We start from the raw sequence: 22,811 nt of genomic DNA on the forward strand, positions 1-22,811 counted from the left end.
TCCTCTTTGCATTGAATACCCTGCAATTGGTGTTGCTTTTTAAGCTTAAATTGCGAATGATACATCTTCTACCAACCTTCCATGGTTTTGTTGGAGAAGATCCCAACAAACTTCTTAAGGAGTTTCATAGTGTGTTCAACTATGAAGCCAACTAAAATCTTTGAAGAATAAGTTAAATTGAGACCTTTTATGTTCTTTTTAGCAGATAGTGTAGCTTTATTATCTATCAGCCGGCAGCATCACCGATGAAGAAAATTTTTCTCACACAAGGCTACAATTAGAAAAGAGATATACGGCATAAGACAGTAGAGTTGATAAAGTTTGTATGAGTATTGAGAGAGATTTAAGGAGCTAAGTGCATCTTGCCCTCATCATCAATTAAGTGAGCAACTTGTGATTAAATACTTTTATGGAGGACTTTTTGCCAATGGAAAGAAGCATGATTGATGCTGCAAGTGGAGGAGCTTTAGTGGACAAGGCACCTTTTGGCATCAAAGAATTTGATAGCAAACATAGCAGAAATTTCACAACATCCTCACTTCATTAATACAAAAAATGGCTACAGTTGACATTCAACTATAAAAAAAGTGTGAATTATTCTTTATGGTAGATCCAACTAACATGTGTCCATTATTGCAAGATAATACTTTGGAGCAAATTGATGACATAGGTGGGTATCAAGGGCAGCAAGTGCAACAAAGGCAAAAGCATGTTTTTTTCTTGAACATATACAATCCAAGATGGAGAGATCATCATAACATTAGTTATTTGGGAAGTCAACAACGAGGCGGTCCTAATGGTAAATTTAATAATCCACTGGGTTTCACTCAACCAAGACCACAACATCCTTATCAATCTAGGCCATAGCCTATTTCTCATAATCAAAGAACATCTCTTGAAGATTTGGTTAAATCTTTGGCTGCAAATTCTTTTCAATTTCATATCCAACTTCAAGGAGCTGAACAAATGGTTTCTTCAAAAATGGCAACGTTACACCACCAGCTGGGATCTTCCTACACCACAAACCTCATCTGATGCCTTAATGATACTCGCTGATTCAAAAACCGTCCCTTCTATAGTTCAGATCCCAAGACAAATCCAAAAGCAAGAGTTTCTTAAACTCATGCCTCTTGAGTGGCTATCCAATTATGAAAAATTACACAAGAATTCCCAACCTGTTCAAACCTCCAACACTCTCTTTGAAAAAAGAGTTGATGGAACAGTTCAGATGACTTTTCAGCCACCCACTGAACATATACCACCCAGAAATTCCTTCTCTTACTCTTGCATGATTACGGCTGTTCTTACAGCCCAGGAAAACATTCCCATCTATGGATTTGCCTCTGACGGTTATCCGATTTACCCGAATAAGATTAACGACAGCTTTTTATGGGATGTTCCAGTGTCCCATATGTGTGATCTAGGCTGTCCATGCCTTGAAGAAGAAGATGATGATGACTTTAACAGACGGCCCAGGCATCGAAAAAAGAAAAGTCATAGGATGGAACCATGCCAACAAAGGCCTCCTTTGTCTCCAGATGACCCAGACAATACAACTCCTTTGCCAATCTATAAGAAAGGCTTAAGGCTCATCCGAAAGGAGTATCAGCAAAAACCATGCAGATAAGATGCTGATTAACCTAGTATGCAACCGCCACCAATCCAGTCTTGCATGATGTTTTCATCTAGTTCGTACCAAGAACAGTTTCCACTTTTGGAAAAACAGACAGATCCGTAGACAAAGGTTGTCACTAAACCTTTTGTCCAATCTCCAGTAACACCTTCAGGCCAACTTGAGGAACCAAGACCCTTTGAAGCCGTTTTAAATTGGCAAACCTAGAACGCCAGAGCACAAAATTCAGCTTTACAAACCCTTGATGACAAAATTGAAAGGGTTGCATCTCAGGTCAAACAGATGGACACCAAAGTTGATAAAATCACTACTCAACTGGAACAGATATATGTCAATCTGCAAAATCAAGTTTCCCAGCTTGATTCAGAACTTTGAATGATGATCCAAAACAGATATTGGGCTCCAAAATTCAACAAAAAAAAAAGTAGAGATCAGAAGGCTAAAACCTGAACTAGCTAGAATAGATGCAGATAAGCAACAACCTTCCTTATTTACAAAATCTCCTACTCTCCCTCTCCATACACCAACCTTCAATACCTATCAACCATTTTATACACCATCTTCCTCCCGTCAGCCAATAGATTATGCTAAAGTTTTTGGACTATCCCATACTTTGTCCAGACAAACTCCAACTCCAGCTCCACCTAAGCAAAAACCCAAACCCACCAAACCAGAGACAACAGAATCACCACTATACTACCACCAACCACCAACTGTCCCTGATCCATAATTTTCGCCAAAATCAACTCCTAAACCTGAACCAAAAGACAAAACACCCTTACATTAGTATTCGACCCAAGCTTGTTCTCATTCATCTGAATCAGAAGATACTTCTTCTGATCAAGAATCCTCTGAAGAATCCTTAAAAGAATCCCCTTTTTCTTTCGATTCTGAAACAGAGTTGGCTGATATCTCTAAATTGCTCATAGTCCAGCCCTCTACAGGGTCCAATGATCCATCTCCTTCATCTTCTCCTCCAATAACACCGATTGTTGAAGAAGCAAAATCAGATACCAACCCCACTGCATCTTCCCATGACAATCCTCCCAAACCTTCTAATGGCCCATGGTTTACTTTTGATGATATCCTAAAAGTCAAATGGCCTGTTCAATTCCAAGAATTTTCAGCATGGATAGATGTCCAGATGCTTAGAACTGGAGCAACATCTCAAACAGTCCTTAAAGAATTTAGTTCTCGATTTATTGGATCCCTAAGAGATTGGTTTGAAAGTCTTGGCCAATACAGACAACTTCAGTTGGTCCAAGCTGAAATTCCTCAAGTTCTTGGTATCATTTATGAACAATTCCTTGGAGAGGCAACTGCTGCAAATGAACAGACACGAAGAGAATTCCATCAAATGAAGTGTTGTTCTCTGCAAATAAAAGATCTTGACTTCCACTATAAAAGAATGTCTACAATGTACTACAAGTTTAATGGCTTTAATGATCCTTCGTTAAAGCACGTCTTCGTAGCATCTCTTCCCAAAGAGATCCAGCCAAAATTACAGAGACAATTCACTATTCATCAACTGGATATTGCCAACCTTTCTTTGGGAAAAATCTATCAGCTGGCTGTAAATTGATTGGAAAAGCTCTGTGAACAATAAGAGTTTTTCAAAGATCTAATGGAAAATAACCAGCCATTTAAAAGTGCCTGCAAAAAACCTTATCTCTCCATCAAGTGCAAAAGTGATAATGATTGCACTTGTTCGACCAAGAAAAAATCTCATTTCCAGAAATACCGACACCCACACAAGAAAAACTGAACTTCATCTAGACCCAAAAAACCCTATCGGTTTTTCAGAAAAAAAGGATCCTACCCAGTCCTCAAAATCCAAAAGCAGCTGTTGTTTCATCTGTAAGAGGAAAGGGCATTTCACAAGAAATTATCCAAACCGCCCTTCTAAATCAGTTCGTCTCATTAAACATCTTCAAAGTTCTTCGATGCTCTCAGACAATGATGATGTTCAATCTTTTTATTCAGAACAAGAAGATTATGACGAACAAACTGCTTTTGTTCTTAAAAAAGACCACTCTGACCCAGAAAGTGTCTCAATAATCCAAATAATGCAACAAATCCAGCCAACCCAGACAGTCATACCAATTCCTTCAATCAAAATCCATCTTTTGCTCGAGAAATTTGACAAATCAATTTCTGTCATTGGATTCATTGACACTGGAGCACAAAAAAATATACTTAACCCATCCATCCTCCCATCTCATTTTTGGGAAAAGCACAAAGGAGAATTATTCCAGACCAACCTGATTACCAAGAAACCAGTTGGTATTCAGTTCTTTCCAAATTGTGTCCTTTGTATCAAAATTGTTGGATCCAATTTACCTGATAAGGATATCTTAATCGAGTTTGACATACTTCACCTGATTAAAAACCTTTATATTACAGCCTCTGGGATTCGGTACAAACAAATGTTTCAACCATACACTGATGTTATGAGATTGTTCTCCATCTCAAACTCTCCTCCTTCATATAGCTCATACAAAGATCGATTTCTTCCTTTTTGTCCTGAAAGCCATAATCAATTTTCACATCCATCTCCGTTGTGGAAAAATGAAAGCTTCTTCATTAAGCTTCCATTCAAGCTTAACGAAAACATCAATCCTACCAAAGCTACCCATCCTGGTATGACACCATCTGATCTTAAACTAGCCCAGCAAGAATGCTCTCAGTTGCTTCAACAAGGGCTCATTGAGCCTATAAATTCAGATTGGGCTTGTCAAGCCTTCTATGTGGAAAAACAGTCTGAAATAGTCCGAGGCAAAAAGTGTCTTGTCATAGATTATCACCCTCTCAACTGTTTCCTCCGTGATGATAAATTCCCTTTGCCATAAATTCAGTCTTTGTTTGTTCATATTCGTACTGCCAAGGTCTTTTCCAAATTTGACCTTAAAGCTGGCTTCTGGCAATTAGGAATTCATCCTGTTGACCGTCATAAAACTGCCTTTTGCATTCCAAATGCCCACTACCAATGGAAAGTAATGCCATTCGGTTTCAAAGTAGCACCTTCACTTTTTCAAAAAGCCATGATCAAAATCTTTGAGCCCATACTCTATCATGCACTTATCTACATAGATGATGTGCTCTTATTTTCTAAAGACCATGACTCCCATCAGGATCTACTTTCCCACTTTCTCAAGATAGTAGAATCACATGGCATTATGCTTTCTAACAAAAAGAGCATCTTAGGCCAAGACTCTGTAGAATTTCTTGGCATGGTCATTAAAGATGGCCATTACCGCCCTAGTCCACACATAGCTCAAGAACTGGTCCATTTTCCTAATGAACATTTGTCCAGAAAACAAATTCAGTAGTTTCTAGGCACTGTAAATTATCTTCAGGATTTTTTCCCTCATGTGACTGGTCACACCAGCCAGTTGTCAAGAATGCTTAAGAAATCTGCCCCACCATGAGGTCCTTCTCAGACTGCTGCAATTCAACACCTGAAGAAGATTACTCAACATCCACTTCCATTGAAGATTCCCACTGAAGGACAATGCATTCTCCAAACATATGCGAGTGATGAATACTGGGGAGCAGTACTTTTGGAAAAGCTTGATGGAAAAGAATCTTAATGTGCTCATGCCAGTGGTCAATTCAAAGAATCGGAAAAATATTATCACGTAATCTACAAGGAGATCTTAGCCGTAAACTATGGAATTCAAAAGTTTGAATTTCAACTCATTAGCCATAATTTTCTTGTCAGATTAGACAACTCCTCTTTTTCGAAAATCCTTGATTTAAAAAATAAGACACTCATAGACAAACACCTCCTTCGTCTTAAAATATGGTTTTCCAAATATGATTTTTCAGTACAGCATATCAAGGGAGACCAAAATCTCATTCTTAACCTGTTATCCAGACCTCCTTCGTCAGCTTCTCTTACTCTCATTTCCTCCTTTGTTACAGTGCCAGTAATCTTCATGACTTCTTCTCTACCAAAATCAGCTCTTACAAAAAAGTCGTTTCCATACAATCTCAATTTTTCCAGTCCCTATCAAATCTAGGATTTTGCTAAGAAATTTGTTTTCCGCTACTTCATAAACATATATCATACTCAGTCATCTGGTTTTCCTAGTTTTCACCCTCATTACCTTTTTCTCACAAGCCTCACCATTGATCTCTCCAGAGACATTACAAAAGATGAAGTGTGGTATTTATGGTGCCTTATTGTGTTATATGCCACTAAACTTGTTTTTCCTATACAATCAACGTTCAGACATCTTACCGATCCAACCCAAGATCATTCCTTGTTATGGACTCTCTTTGAATGGTTCTCTCCTCTCTCTTGGTGGAGAAAACAACTTAGCCTTATCGTAAACCACCATCACCTCAATCTTCTCCCTAACCAAGAAGGTGAACAATTCACCTCAGTTTTCATTATCCATCGTCCCTACTTCCAACATCCTGTCACCAAACTCTTCCGGACACAGGACCAAGCTTATGAGTGGAAAACCGTCCCTCATAGTTTTCCCCTAACACACGATCCTAACCTTGTCTCTTCTTTGAAGAACTACCTTCTTGAACTAAACCATGTCCAGCCCACACCAACTGATAATCAGCACACCTCTCTCGGTCCACATCATGAACTTATGGTCATTCCCACAGCTAAAACCTCATCCAATAATTCTCCATCCACTAGAATATTGATTAAGGAAGAAAGATCAGACTATACCAACATTCTTTTCCAAGACTCTCAGGATCCTTGGGAAGAATTCACTTCAATTCTGAATCCTGCAGAAACAACTGGTGCACCTTCAACCAATTCAGTTCCACCGACAGATTCACCAACTCGTCAATACTATGCCAATTTGCCTTGGTGGAAAGAACCTTTCGCAGATGTTGATAGCGATGTTGACAACTTATCACCCTCTCATAGCCACTAATCTCGTGTTTGCTGCCTCTTAAAGTATTTTTGTTTGCTTGTAATAATTGCTTTTGCTTTTGATAAAAGCAAAACATCTTCTTTTCCAAAAGCTTGCTTTTACTTTTGCTTTGTAATCATGTTGTCTGTAATCATGTTTGCTTTTGCTTTAAGAAAATAAGGATAGGGGTCATGTCCTATTGATGAGAACCATCAAGGGAATATCATTAAAGCTTCAAGTGATCCTTTGCACATTCATGGAGGCCCAATTACAAGAGCTAGAGCCAAAAAGATGCAAGCTGCATTAAATGGATTAATTGAGAAAATATGGATTGAAAATGCAATTCAAGATGCAAGACATCATAAATTGGGCTTGGAGAGAAGACAAGGCATTGTGGGCATTATTCAAGCTATTGGGCAGCCAAATACACAATTTGGATCAAATGCAGAAAGGGCAAATTCGGAATAAATATTGTATTGATTGAGCCAGAATTAATGTGCACGTAATATACCATTCGAAAGATAATTAAGTTAGCTTTCCAATTCATTTTACAGAGCTAGATTGGGAGTTCTCTAGAAGGAGTTATGATCAATTTACTACAGCTTGTTCAGGCTTGGGAATTCAAACGACTCCTTTGATTATTCAACTTCATTTATTTGTTTTGTGTCAAGTTTATCAATGTGTTAGGTAAGTTTACCATTGATGATGGTGAGCTAGCATTATGTTTGTCAATGCTAACATTAATAATGGTGGGTTGGTGAAGGCTTTTAAAGCACCCTTTGACAAACCTATACTTGGAGGGTTGTTCCAATGTTTCCATTTGTATTTTTAGGATCTTGAGTTTCTTTTAGCCTATTTAAACTCAGTAACGTTGCTATGTATGACAATTAAGAGATTAATTTTATTTGAATTTGAAAGATTATTCTTTCTTTGGTTCTTTTGAGAACTAGTGAACTTATCAAGAATTTGCATTCTTGTGGCGTTCCAAATTTAGACTTATCACTCACCTTCTCATCTATTTCTTGAGTGTGGCATCAATATCATTCTCTATACCTTTGGTTCATGCTTTTCTTAAGCATTGGGTCAAGGTTTTGTTTGTCATAAATCTGTCTTAAGTGTGAGTTTCAAAGTTTCAATGTGAGATTTCATATCATTTGGTATCAGAGCTAGTTTGTAATCAGGTTTGAATGTCTTATTTATTTTGATTATAAAAAAAAAGAGAAAAAAAACGTACAAAAAAAAGATTACAAAAGGATTCAAGTATTTCAAATTTCATCAAATTGAAATTTTAGTTATTCATTTTCCTTGACATTGTTTACACACAATATCAATTGTGTTGCTTCGCTTGCTTGCTTTCCTTTCTTCAATTTCCTTTTCATTCTTTGTGCTCTCTTAATTTCTTTTCTTTCTTAGTGTGCTGGATTGTCATATTTGGTGTGTCACTTGGGTTTTTTTTTTCTTGATTGTGTTTATTTAGTTCAATAAAGAAAGAGAGAATTAAGTGTGGTAAAAGGCAAACGTTTGTGAGATCGTTAGAGGGAAAAAGCCAATTTGTGTGTTAAACACGAGAGTTAAGTGACATTAAATTGAGTGAAACACGCGAGGGAGTGTTGTGAGGTCTTTTTGCAAATATGTCAAAAGATCAAGAAGCTATAGACCAATCAATTATGCTCAAGGCCATGCAACAACAATTTGAGTGCATGAATCTGATGTTTGGAGAGATCAATGACAAATTGGAGAGGCAAGACACTGTCATAGCCAATCTACAAAGGGGGCAACAACCAATAGCTCCTAATGTAAGAGGTAATCAAGGGCATGCTGCCATGGGAGAAAAAGATGGTGATGACTTAGATAATTTTGATGACCAGGCCACTGTTGATATGCGTGGAAGAGATGATAGAAGGGCAAGACGTATAGATCATGATTTGGGGAGTATCAAACTAAAAATTCCTTCTTTTTAAGGTAAAAATGATCCAGAAGTTTATTTAGAGTGGGAAAAAAAGGTGGAGCTAGTATTTGATTGCCACAACTACTCTGAGGAGAAAAAGGTAAAACTAGCTGCTGTTGAATTTACTAATTATGCTATTATTTGGTGGGATCAACTTGTTTTGAGTCGGAGAAGAAATCGTGAACGACCTCTAAACACTTGGGAGGAGATGAAGGCCATCATGAGGAGGAGATTTGTTCCTAGTCATTATTATAGGGAGCTGCACCAAAGGCTTCAAAGTCTTACACAAGGTTCCAGAAGTGTGGAAGATTACCACAAGGAGATGGAAATAATCATGATTCGAGCCAACATTGAAGAAGAACGAGAGGCCACTATGGCAAGATTTTTACATGGTTTAAATCAAGATATTGCTAATGTGGTTGACTTGCAACACTATGTTGAGTTGGAAGACATGGTTCACATGGCCATGAAAGTGGAACGACAATGGAAAAAGAAAGGTTCCACTAGAACCAATTTGGGTTCATCTTCCTCATGGAAGTCAAAATGGAGGAAAGATGAAAATGCTATTTCAAAGGCTTAGATTGAGCCATTCAAGGATCATAAAGAGGGAGGCAACCAAAGCAAAGGTAAATCTGATTCCCAACACTCTAGAAATAGAGATATTAAGTGGTTTAAATGTTTGGGGATAGGTCATATTGCATCTCAATGCCCAGGGATGATGGAGATGTTGAAACCAAGAGTGAATCAGATGATGATCCTATGCCACCTTTGGAGGATGCTAATGATGGTGTAGAGTATCCTGTTGATGGTAAATTGATGGTTGTTAGGTGTGCTCTCAACGTGCAAGTAAAAGAAGATGTAGAGGTACAACGTGATAACATCTTTCATACTAGATGCCACATCAAAGATAAGGTATGTAGTATGATAATTGATGGTGGAAGTTGTACTAATGTGGCTAGCACTAGTTTAGTTGAAAAATTGAATTTGAAAACTTTGAAACATCCTAGGCCATATAAGCTACATGATGGTTTCATTTTATCATGGCCTCAATGGTTGAATGATTGTGGGGAAGTTAAAGTAAATAAACAAGTGCTGGTTTCATTCTCTATTGGGAGATACAAGGATAAAGTTCTATGTGATGTAGTACCCATGCATGTTGGATACATTCTTTTGGGGCGACCTTGGCAATATGATAGGCGTGTGACACATGATGGTTACTTAAATAGATATTCTTTTGTAATGAATAAAAAGCAAATCACTCTTGCACCATTAACACCTAGGCAACTATATGAGGATCAAATGTCAATACAAAAAGAGAGTGATACAAAAAAAGAAAATGAGAGTACAAAAGAAAGAGAGATTGAGAGAACAACAAGTGAAAAGATAGAAAAAAAATATTGTTGAGTGAAAAGAGAGGCAGTAAGTGAACTTGTTTGCAAAAGAGGGCTTTCTTTCAAAACAGCCTATCGTTGTACTTTGGTGCAAAGAGGCTTGTTTACATACTAATGAGCTTAACTTTTCTTTGCCTAGTGCTATTGTGACTCTTTTGTAGGACTTTGATGATGGTTTGCCACCTATTAGGGGAATTGAGCATCAAATAGACTTAGTCCCTAGAGCTACCATTCCTAATAGACTCGCATATAGAAGTAACCCCAAGGAGACAAAAGAGCATCAAAGGCAAGTTAAAGAACTCTTGGCAAAGGGATATGTGAGGGAGAGCATGAGTGTAACACCCTAGGCGAATCCCACATCGGCAAAGCACGGGAGAGATGCTGGGTTTATAAGGGGTGATCCACACCTTAATTGGCAAGACGCGTTTTGGGGTGTATGGGCACCCCAAGAACAAATCCGTGCGGGCCTTGTTAAGGCCCAAAGCGGACAATATCTTGCCAGGTCTGGGTTGGGTCATGACATTATGGTATCAGAACGGCTCTGCGTGTCCTCTTGAGCGATGGTGGGGCAAACCTCAGCGAGGACGCTGAGTCCCCAAGGGGGGGTGTATGTAACACCCTAGGCGAATCCCACATCGGCAAAGCACGGGAGAGATGCTGGGTTTATAAGGGGTGATCCACACCTTAATTGGCAAGGCGCGTTTTGGGGTGTATGGGCGCCCCAAGAACAAATCCGTGCGGGCCTTGTTAAGGCCCAAAGCGGACAATATCTTGCCAGGTCTGGGTTGGGTCATGACATTATGGTGTCAGAGCGGCTCCGCGTGTCCTCTTGAGCGATGGTGGGGCAAACCTCAGCGAGGACGCTGAGTCCCCAAGGGGGGGTGTATGTAACACCCTAGGCGAATCCCACATCGGCAAAGCACGGGAGAGATGCTGGGTTTATAAGGGGTGATCCACACCTTAATTGGCAAGACGCGTTTTGGGGTGTATGGGCACCCCAAGAACAAATCCGTGCGGGTCTTGTTAAGGCCCAAAGCGGACAATATCTTGCCAGGTCTGGGTTGGGTCATGACATTATGGTGTCAGAGCGGCTCCGCGTGTCTTCTTGAGCGATGGTGGGGCAAACCTCAGCAAGGACGATGAGTCCCCAAGGGGGGGTGTATGTAACACCCTAGGCGAATCCCACATCGGCAAAGCACGGGAGAGATGCTGGGTTTATAAGGGGTGATCCACACCTTAATTGGCAAGACGCGTTTTGGGGTGTATGGGCGCCCCAAGAACAAATCCGTGCGGGCCTTGTTAAGGCCCAAAGCGGACAATATCTTGCCAGGTCTGGGTTGGGTCATGACAATGAGTCCATGTGCGGTACCAGTTTTACTAGTGCCCAAAAAGGATGGCACATGGAGGATGTGCGTTGACTGTCGTGCAATTAATAAAATCACTGTAAAGTATCGAGATCCTATTCCTAGACTTGATGACATGCTTGATGAATTGCATGGTTCTTGTGTGTTTAGTAAAATTGATCTTAAAAGTGGATATCATCAAATTAGGATTAGAGAGGGAGATGAGTGGAAAACTGCCTTTAAAACAAAATATGGTTTATATGAGTGGTTAGTGATGCCATTTGGGTTATCTAATGCACCTAGCACTTTTATGAGGTTAATGATATTTTGATCTATAGCAAAGATTTAGATGAACACATTGAACATTTGCAAAGTGTATTGACTGTTTGAAGGAATGAAAAGTTATATGCTAATTTGAAGAAGTGTTCCTTTTGTAGAAATCAGATTGTTTTTCTTGGTTATGTTGTAAGTGCTAAAGAAATTGAGGTTTATGAAGAGAAGGTAAAGGCTATTAAAGAGTGGCCTACACCTAAAAGTGTAAGTGAGGTAAGAAGTTTTCATGTTTTGGCTAGTTTTTATAGATGTTTGTGAAAGATTTTAGCACCCTTGTTGTACCATTGACTGAAATTGTGAAGAAACATGTGGGATTTAAGTGGGTTAGTGAACAAGAAAGTGCATTTAATCTAATTAAGGAGAAATTGGTTTCTGCACCATTACTCGCTTTACCCGATTTTACTAAAACTTTTAAAATTGAGTGTGATGCTTCAGGTATATGTATTGGAGCTGTTTTGATGCAAGAAGGGCATCCAATTGCTTATTTTAGTGAGAAATTGAGTGGAGCAGCCCTAAACTATCCTACATATGACAAGGAGATGTATGCATTGGTGAGAGCATTAGAAACTTGACAACACTATCTTCTACCTAAAGAGTTTGTTATACACACTGATCACGAGTCCTTGAAGCATTTGAAAGGGCAAGGTAAGTTGCATAAGAGACATGCCAAATGGGTTGAATTTATTGAGCCATTTCCCTATGTGATCAAATACAAACAAGGTAAGGAGAATGTGGTGGCTGATGCATTATCTAGAAGATATGCACTTATCTCTACATTAAATGCAAAGTTGTTAGGATTTGAGTACATTAAAAATTATATGTTAATGATCTTGATTTTGCTAATTTGTTTAATGCTTGTGAGAAAGTTTCATTCGGTAAGTTCTTATTTAGAGAAAATAAATTGTGTGTGCCTAATAGTTCTTTGCGTGAATTGCTTGTGCGTAAAGCTCATGGGGGAGGTTTAATGGGACATTTTGGCATTGCAAAGACTTTAGATGTTTTAAAAGAAACGTGATGTTGAAAGAATATGTGAGAAGTGTATCACTTGTAAACATGCTAAGTCTAAAGTTTTACCCCATGGATTGTATAACCCTCTACCCATACCTAGTGAACCTTGGGTTGATATTTCTACGGACTTTGTTTTGGGTTTACCTAGGTCAAAAAGGGGAAAGGATTCTGTTTTTGTTGTTGATAGGTTTTCAAAGATGGCACATTTCATTCCATGCCACAAAACTGATGATGCAACAAACATAGCTAATTTATTTGTTAGATTGCATGGAGTACCAAGGAGCATAGTTTCAGATCGAGATGCTAAGTTCTTAAGCCACTTTTGGAAAACTTTCAACATGTTTTCTACTACTTGTCATCCACAAACTGAGGTTGTAAATAGAACTCTATCTACTTTGTTACGTGCCATTATTCAAAAGAATTTGAAAACTTGGGAAGAATGTTTGCCACATGTTGAATTTGCTTACAATAGAACTGTCCATTCAGCTACTAAATTTTCACCATTTGAGATTGTATATGGTTTTAATCCATTAACTCCTTTGGATTTATTACCTTTACCTATTGATGAGCGTGCTAGTATGGATGGTAAAAAGAAGGCTGAATTTGTCAAGCAATTGCATCAAAGAACGCGACAACACATAGAAAAGAGAACTGAACAATATGCTACTCAAGCCAACAAAGGACGTAAGCAAGTGGTTTTTCAGCCTGGAGATTGGGTGTGGGTGCATATAAGAAAGGAGAGGTTCCCAGCACAAAGGCGTTCCAAGTTGCTTCCAAGAGGAGATGATCCATTTCAAGTGGTTACACAGATCAATGATAATGCCTACAAATTGGATCTTCTTGGTGAGTATAATGTAAGTGCTACTTTTAATGTTTCTGATCTTTCTCCTTTCGATGTCGGTGAAGATTCGAGGACGAATCCTTTTGAAGAGAGGGGGAATGATGAGAACCATCAAGGGAATACCATTAAAGCTTCAAGTGATCCTTTGCACATTCATGGAGGCCCAATTACAAGAGCTAGAGCCAAAAAGATGCAAGCTGCATTAAATGGATTAATTGAGAAAATATGGATTGAAAATGCAATTCAAGATGCAAGACATCATGAATTGGGCTTGGAGAGAAGCCAAGGCATTGTGGGCATTATTCAAGCTATTGGGCAGCCAAATACACAATTTGGATCAAATGCAGAAAAGGTAAATTAGGAATACATATGGTATTGATTGAGCCAGAATTAAAGTGCAAGCTATATACCTTTGGAAAGATAATTAAGTTAGCTTTCCAATGCATTTTACAGAACTGGATTTGGAGTTTTCTAGAAGGAGTTATGATCAATTTATTACAGCTTGTTCAGGCTTGGGAATTCAAACGACTCCTTTGATTATTTAACTTCATTTATTTGTTTTGTCTCAAGTTTATCAATGTGTTAGGTAAGTCTACCATTGATGATGGTGGGCTAGCATTATGTTTGTCAATGCTAACATTAATAATGGTGGGTTGGTGAAGGCTTTTAAAGCACCCTTTGACAAACCTATACTTGGAGGGTTGTTCCAATGTTTCCATTTGTATTTTTAGGATCTTGGGTTTCTTTTAGCCTAGAGATTAATGTTATTTAAATTTGAAAGATTATTCTTTCTTTGGTTCTTTTGAGAACTAGTGAACTTATCAAGAATTTGCATTCTTGTGGTGTTCCGAATTTAGACTTATCACTCACCTTCTCATCTATTTCTTGAGTGTGGCGTCAATATCATTCTCTATACCTTTGGTTCATTCTTTTCTTAAGCATTGGGTCATGGTTTTGTTTGAAACTACAATTTAAGTGTGAGTTTCAAAGTTTCATTGTGGGATTTCATATCACCTATCCCTTTCATAATTATGTTTTTACTTTTACAAAAGGATAAGGGTCATGTCTTATCCTCCCTTTATAAGCTCTTCTATATAAGGAAGACTCATCTCTGTTTGTATTCAGAACTCATTTAAGAATAAAATAGAATCGTGTTTTGATAACATGGCATTCTAAGCTTCTTCCTTTTCCTTTATTCTCCTTGAAAAACAACATACTCTCTTAATAGTTCATTTTGATCCTGTAACGAGTATGCTCTGCACTCGCCTCTTTGGAGGATCTTGTGCATCAGAAAGTTTTAGGCTGTGAATCCCAACGTCCCAACCTCGGTTCATCCTATTTAGCAGCCAAGGAGTGGCTCCCCCTTTGGGTGGTAGAGGTTGTCCGAGTACCATCAAGAACTTGGAGACACAAGTTGGCCAATTGACTAGTACAGTGGGCAGATTAGAAGTGTAAGGATATAGAAAACTTCCATCCCAAATTGTGAGCAACCCAAGAGAGAATGCTAGTGCTATAATTTTAAGGAGTGAAAAAAACCTTGAGGAAGCGCCAAAGAGAGTATGATCATCCATGGATGTGACAAAAACAATAAGATGATTTAGTTATTGAGTATAACGAAGCCGCATCTCCTATTGAGACAACTTTAGCATCTAAGGTAACTTGTAATGTCCCTATTTATTCTAATGTTCCTTTTATACCTTTTTCTTGTAGGTTTGCAAAGTCCAAGAAAGAGGAGCATGAAAAGGATTTCTAGAAACCTTCCGCAAAGTACAAGTTAACATACCTCTATTAGATTCTTTGAAATAAGTACCATGCTATGCAAAGCTCCTCAAAGAACTATGCAACAACAAATGCAAGCTTAAAGGAAATAAGGTCATAAATCTGGGGAAGAATGTGTATGCTATTTTACAAAGAAAGCTTCCACCAAAATGAAAAGTTCCAGAAAGTTTCACCATTCCATGCACAATTGGTAACGCTAGGTTTGAACGGGCTTTGCTAAGATTAGGCTCATTTATTGATGTCATGCCTTATTCTATTTACGCTTCTTTAAGCTTGGGTGAACTTAAATCAACTAGTGTTGTTGTCCAACTTGCTGATAGATCTAATGCTTATCCAAAAGGTGTTTGGAAGATGTGTTATTGTAGGCTAATAAGTTAGTCTTCCCTACTGATTATTATATTCTTGATATGGAGGATGATTCATTTCCTATGCCGACTCCATTGCTTCTAGGGAGACCATTTATGAAAAAAGCATGAACTAACATAGATGTGTATAATGGAACTTTAACTAAGGAGCTTTGATACGAACCCTACCAAGAACTGATGTGACCCTAATCAATTCAGTCTCCAAGATCGAATCTAAACCTAGAATTGAATGGAACCACCACCTGATGCTCAATGAGAGAACGAACCTTAGTATGTGAGGATGCCACAATTAGCTATGGATGATCTGATTGAACGCCATGGAAATTCGATAAGTTCAAAGAGTTTATTTAAGAACCAAACAAAATTAACTCTCTCACCAATTGCATCAAATCTGATCTCCTCTGTTTATTGGATACGAGTACATTATATAGGGTTGGTTACAAGAATTTTTGGAAATAAATCCTATTCCGAAATCAAATCGGAATCCTAATTTAAAGAAAATAAGGAAAGAATCTAAATCAAATCAGAATCCTAATCTAAGCGAATAGGAAAAAATCTAAATCAAATTAGAATCATAATCTAAGTAAATAGGAAATAATCCAAATATAAGTCAGAATCCCAATCGGCTTAAATGCCTTACATCAATTAAAATAAAAACTCGGATTAAAAGATAAATAACTGATTTGTTTCTCCACTAGCCGCCTCAAGAAATGGGAAAGTATTCTAAAAAGGAAAATAACATATTTTCCTTCCATAAAGTGCAAGCCAACTTACTATTTCATGGAAATGATTATTTGGGAACTCCAAGAGCCTGAATCATGCATTTATCATGTGTGATTCATTCAACGAGCCTCCATGAATTTGATTGAGCCCAAGTTGCTTGAATCAACCCATTAACCGCTTCTTTGAATTTCTTTACTCGAGCTCTTGTGATGGGTCCGACAGGAACTTGAATAGGATTTGAATATACCTCATCCCGCTTGTGACAATTTTGTCCTCAATTTCATTAAGCTTGATAGGACGTTATTTATTTTGATGCTATGAAGTATCCAAGTGATTTGAAATCTTGTTCTTCAGTTGACATTATTCATTCTTTAGCACAGCAAATCTTTGGGTTTTACATGTGAAGATGCATTGGAAATCACTACTAGAATTAGCCTTTATTTAAAAGATTCTAAAGATCCAAAAAGGGATATGCAATTATGTGCTAGGATTAAGTATTGGGGGAAGAATTTTGTTTGTTTTAGTTTGTTTTTGTTTAGTTTACTATTTACTATTTGTTCACAAATCCAAAAAACAAAAAACAAATCGTAAACACCATAAATGCTGCCAAAATTTCTTGTTTTGTTTTAGTTCTTTGCTTTGCCAATGATAAAAACTTAATTGACAACGAATAGCTCTTAAAAAGGATGAATATTGTCTTTGTTTGTACTTGATTCTTGTGTTGATTTCATCTTCATTGCAATTATTTACCTTGAGCACAAATGCCAATTCTTTCATTACTTTGACTTGAGATTTGAAATTGATACAATCTAAGTTAAGAATTGAAGTTGAATAAATGATTGTTTGTTTTGATTCTTATCTCTTTTATATTAATTAGTTTACATAGGCATCATAATTAGAAATAGCTACTTGTAACCCTTAAGAGTTAAGCTATCCTTGAGTAATTTGGGCCTATGTACCACAAGTATGCAGAGGATAATCTACCATGAGAAGAAAGCTATCTTAAGAGGTAAAGTGAAAGAAGAAAATCATTGCCTTATTTTCTTTAGGTCCAATGTGTAAAATAAGTCAAACTCAACTCCTAGACATGGTGTTATACCTCCATAATTGAGTGTTATTTTGTAGCCAATTGCTTGCCGTTTGCCTCCTCATCTTTGATGATAAAAAAATATATATCAAAATAGAGATCAATAAATCTAAGTAAAAAAATGTTTTACCAATGAATAAAATAACAAATAAATATAAAATATCAGTAGCAATAAATAAATATAAACCTTGTGAAAAAGATGGATGAAATAATAGTGGGTTGTTTTTTTAGGTGTAACAGTTTGAGGGTTGACAAAAAGACATGGCGTGGAGGAAAAAAAAGATAGAAAAAGGTTTTCTTTCCTTTCTTTAAATTAGGATTTGGGGTGAGCACTTAGCACAAGAGGGAAAAGATATGCTAACAAGTGGGCGACATAAAAGTGTCAACGTAAAATTTTTATCTACATGGCACTAGATTCTATTAACACTAGATTCATTAATAGTGACAGAAATATATCACAATCTAAAAAATAACTTTACTTATTCACCAATATAACAAAAAATAGTTCTGCACACCACCATAAAATTTTTTTAATTTAATTTAATTTTTTTATTCTCACCACTAAAATTTATGTCTAAATTATCCATAAGTTATAGTTGATGTGAACTTCACAAAGACAAGTGAGACCCTGCACTCAATGAAGTTCCTTTTGTCGAGGATCATTCTAAAGATTCAAACAACCATAAAATAAAAAACCTTCACGCTCTTTATCTATAAAGATAAGAACAAATCATATAAGAAATATAGGGTTGACACCACATTAAAGAAAGAACGCCACGAGATGAAACCATGATAAGTTATGAAAGTTTATTGAAGAACCAAAGAGAAAAGCTCTAATCTGAAATTTGCAATAGGGTTTTACATGTTTATATAATTGAATTTTACTAATGGAATAAGGTTTTCTTTATTGTTAAATATCACCCAAAGTAAAAAGGAAATAAAAGATCTTATTGATCCTAAAGTAAAAGGAAATAAAAGATCCTAAAGTAAAAAAGAAATAAAAGATCTGGTTTTCACAATAGATTAGAAAACGAAGATTGTCCCTAATTTTCTTCCTAATTTGGTAAGTCCTTGTTTGTTCTTCATGCAAGTCACTCCAAATCAAATTTAGAAGCGTGAATAACATTGACAAAGCATTGACCATTCAATTTAGATAAATTAGTGTCTTGAACAAGTCATGAATTTGAGATGTCCTTGTCATTGGACCTCTATGGATAATCAACAGATTCTGTGAAGCTTTAGCAATTTGGTTCTCATAATTCCCCCTCTTTTGAAAAGGAGATAAATTAGCAACATACTTACGCATTATCATTAATCCTTTTAATCACGTGAAATGGTCCATCTCTCCTTGGAAATAGTTTTGAATGCTTTTGAATAAGAAACCGTTCCTCGTATACAACCAATACAACTTTCTTGCACCCCTTATTAGCTTGATTAGTAGATTTTCCATTTCATGGATGTGCCTAATGAAGTCAGCCTTCTTCTTTCCATCTAAGTTAGTTCACTCATCTGTAGGTAAAGGGATTAAATCCAAAGAAGTTAATGCATTAAAACCATACACAATTTCAAAGCGTGCAAACTTAGTTGCTAAATGCACACTCCTATTATATGCAAATTCTACATGTGACAAACATTCTTCCTAGGTTTTCAAGTTCTTTTCTATTATAGCATGCAACAAAGAAGTCCTATTAACTACTTCAGTTTGTCTGTCAGCTTATGGATGATAAGTAGTGGCCTCTGGTATTCACCGACTTACAATGAATAGAATATTATCAAGCACCCTTCACTATTTCGGATAGTATTTATGGTTCTACTAGTTTTAAAACAAAATTTAGTTCCTAACTTACTCTACAAGGTTTTTAAAAAAAGAAAAAAAGAACTTGAGAACTTTGCATCCCCCTCTGAAACAATACTTTTAGGCATGCCTTTGAAAAACAAATCAGCAATATATGATGCATCATTAGTATTATAACACAAAACAAAATGTGCCATTTTAGAAATCCTACCAACGACCACAAATATAGAATCCCAATCCCTTTTTGACCTAGGTAAACCTAACACAAAATCCATAGATATGCCAGTCCAAGGTTCACTAGCTATAGGCAAAGGAGTATACAAACTATGAGGGTTAATTTTAGACTTGGCTTGTCTACAAGCAATACACTTCTCACAAATCCTTTCTTCATCACATTTTGTATGAGGCCAAAAGAAGTGTCCATGCAAAACACCTAAACTCTTAGATATAACAAAATGCCCCATCAAACCACCCTCATGAGCTTCTCTAGCAAGCAAGTTATGCAATGAACTTTTAGGCACACAAAACTTATTTTCCCTAAACAAAAAACTATTATGCCAAAAGAATTTGCCAAATATATTAACAAAATCAAAATCACCAACATACAAGTGTTTAATGTATTAAAAACCTAGGTAGAAAATAAGGCATATCTTCGAGATAATGCATCAGCCACAATGTTTTCCTTATCTTGCTTGTACTTTATCACACAAGGAAAAGTTTCAATGAACTCCACCCACTTCATGTGGCATTTGTCTAGCTTGTGTTGAGCTTTTAAATGCTTTAAAGACTCATGATCCATATGAATCAAAAACTCTTTTGGCCAAAGAGAGTGCATATGTTTATTAATGCATATGTTTCTTTATCATATATAGGGTAATTTAAGGCTACTGCACTTAGCTTTTCATTAGAATATGCAATGGGACATCCTTCTTGCATTAGAATAACTCCAATACTTATTCTTGAAGCATCAAACTCAACTTCAAAGTTTTAGCAAAGTTAGAAAAAGCAAGTAGAGCTGCATTAGTTAATTCCTCTTTAATAAAATGAAATGCCTTTTCTTGTTCTTCCCCCCACTTAATATCCACATTTTTTTTAGTTACTATAGCCAAAGGTATTGCAGAATTGATACTGAAAAAACCCAGCCATCACTTTTCACCTTCCAATTCTTGGTTTTTCTTCTGAAGGGTATCCAGTGTACCCTGACAAACTCAATGGTCACTTTCTATGGCACTGGAGAAGAAGGAGAAGCCTTTGACTGTGGCATGTCTCCTTCAGACCTCTTACTTGCTAAGCAAGAATGTTAGCTAGCTAATCCATGAAAACTTCTAACATTACCCACACTTGTAGGTTTAGGCCAACTTGAATTGCTTTTACCTTTTCTTCATCTACTTCAACTTCTTCAACACTAATAACATAAACAAGAAACTACTAGCTTATCTGTGCCAAAAGTACACTTTTTCAAACAACTTTTCTTTTCTTAAAACATGTAAAATAAGATTTAAATGTTCAACATGTTCATCTAAGTTTTTGCAATAAATCAAACTATCATCAAAGTATATATAACCACAAATTTACCAATAAAAACACACAAAACATGATTCAAATACTGGGTGCATTGGTTAATCCAAATGGCATAACTAACCGCTCATATAAACCATATTTTGTTTTAAATACAAGTTTTCCATCCACCACCTTCTCTCATCTTAATTTCATGATATCCACTCTTAAGATCAATTTTGGGAAAAACATAAAACCCATATAATTTATCAAACACTTCATCTAAATCTAGAAATAGGATTCTACACTTTACAGTGATATTGTTGATGTCGTGGCAGTCAACACACATCCTCCATGATCCATCCTTTTTAAGCACAACCAACATTAGAACCATATAAGGGCACTCACTCATCTACCTCTGAATTTCCTTTGTCTCCTCACCGTCGCATCTATATGTTAGTCTATTTGGAATTAGTCTATAATGGTTTATTTATAGTAAACCATTAGGTATCTCTTTGGGAAGTACATCTTCAAATTCCTGTAAAAGAGAAACGATGACACTAGGCAAAGAAGGATTACAATCCTAGGTTGTTTTAAAATTAAAACTCTTCTAATATCATTCGCCTTTGCATATAAATTTTATTTGTTTTCTCTCTTTTCTTTCCTCACTCACTTAAACTAAATTTTACTTGTTTCCTCTCTTTTCTTTCCTCACTCACTTAAACTTCCTTTCCTTTTTCACTCTCTTTTCCTCTCTTTTTAGTTTTAGAACTCTTGATTTTGAACTTTCAATCTGCTTTTTTAACCTCATTTGATCATCATGTACTTGTCTTGGGGATAAAGGTATAAAAGTAATGGTTTTTCATGAATAACATGTCTATCAAGCTACCATGGTCACCCCAAAAGAATATGTCATGTACGCATTAGCACCACATTATACATAACCTCATCATAGTTCCCAATTGAGAATGAAACAAGCACTTGTTTATTTACTGTAACTTCTCCACAATCATTCAGCAATTGTAGCTTATATGAACTAAGATGTTTCAAAGTCATCAAATTTAACTTTTTAACTAAACTGGTGCTAGCCACATTAGTACAACTCCCTCCATCACTAGCCATACTATATACCTTATTATTGACCTAGCATCTAGTATGAAAGATGTTTTCATGTTGTATCTAAGATGTTTTCATGTTGTGCCTTCTCATCTTCTTCGATTTGCACATTGATTTCACGTTGTACCTTCTCATCTTCTTTGATTTGCACATTGAGAGCTCTTCTTGCAACCAAAAGCTCTCCATCAATCAAAAATTCAATATCACTTGCATCCTCCAAAGATGCCACGAACTCCATCAGTCAATATCTCCATCATCTTTCAAAATCATCACACATTTGCTTGGGCATTGACATGCAATATAGCCTATTCCTAAACACTTAATATTCTTGATTCTAGTAGGTCGGGAATCAAATTTATCTTAGCTCAATGCACCTCCATTCTTGTTGTCTTTGGAGATTTTGGCCTTAGGCTTGAAATTAGGTTTTTGATTCTTTTTTATCAATTTTGTCTCTATGTTAAAAAAGACCTCGAATTATGCCCAATTCATGTGGAACCCTTCTTTTTCAATTATTGCCCCACTTTTATGGCCATATGCACCATGTCATCCAATTCAATATGATGTTATAATTCCACTACATTTGTAATATCACATTTGTAATTCCTACATTCCACCTAGGAACTTAGCCATAGAAACTTCTCGGTCCTGCTCCACATTGGCTGGGATCATGGCTATTTCCATCTCCATGTGGTAATCTTCAATGGTTTTAGACCCTTAAGTAAGACTTTGTAACTTTCGGAATAAGTTCCTATAGTAGTAACTTAAAATAAATCCCTTCCTCATAATAGCCTTCATCTCTTCCTCAATGGGCATTTCACGATTTTGTCTTTTATTCAAAACAAGTTGATCCCACCAAGCAATAGCCTAGTCAGTAAATTCAACAGTAGCCAACTTTACCTTTTTCAATTCAGAGTATTTATGACAATCAAATGCTAATTTCATCTTCTTTGCCCTGGAAAGATGAAATTTTTAACTTAATATCTTCCAAATTGTTGTCAATTGTATCTCCATATATAACCTCTCTATTTCCATTCCTTTGCCCAAATCTATCTAAATTAATATGAGCAGTACG

General features: G+C 36.6%; 1 non-coding gene across 1 annotated transcript; it reads right to left on the bottom strand.

Moving 5' to 3' along the window:
* Nucleotides 1–273: 273 nt before the first annotated feature.
* On the bottom strand, nucleotides 274–380 carry LOC112495890 (small nucleolar RNA R71). The gene has a single exon (XR_003062283.1). It is a non-coding gene; the product is annotated as a small nucleolar RNA R71 (small nucleolar RNA).
* Nucleotides 381–22,811: the final 22,431 nt, after the last annotated feature.

The sequence above is a fragment of the Citrus sinensis genome, chromosome 4 (assembly GCF_022201045.2).
Source record: "Citrus sinensis cultivar Valencia sweet orange chromosome 4, DVS_A1.0, whole genome shotgun sequence".
Classification (NCBI taxonomy): domain Eukaryota; kingdom Viridiplantae; phylum Streptophyta; class Magnoliopsida; order Sapindales; family Rutaceae; genus Citrus; species Citrus sinensis.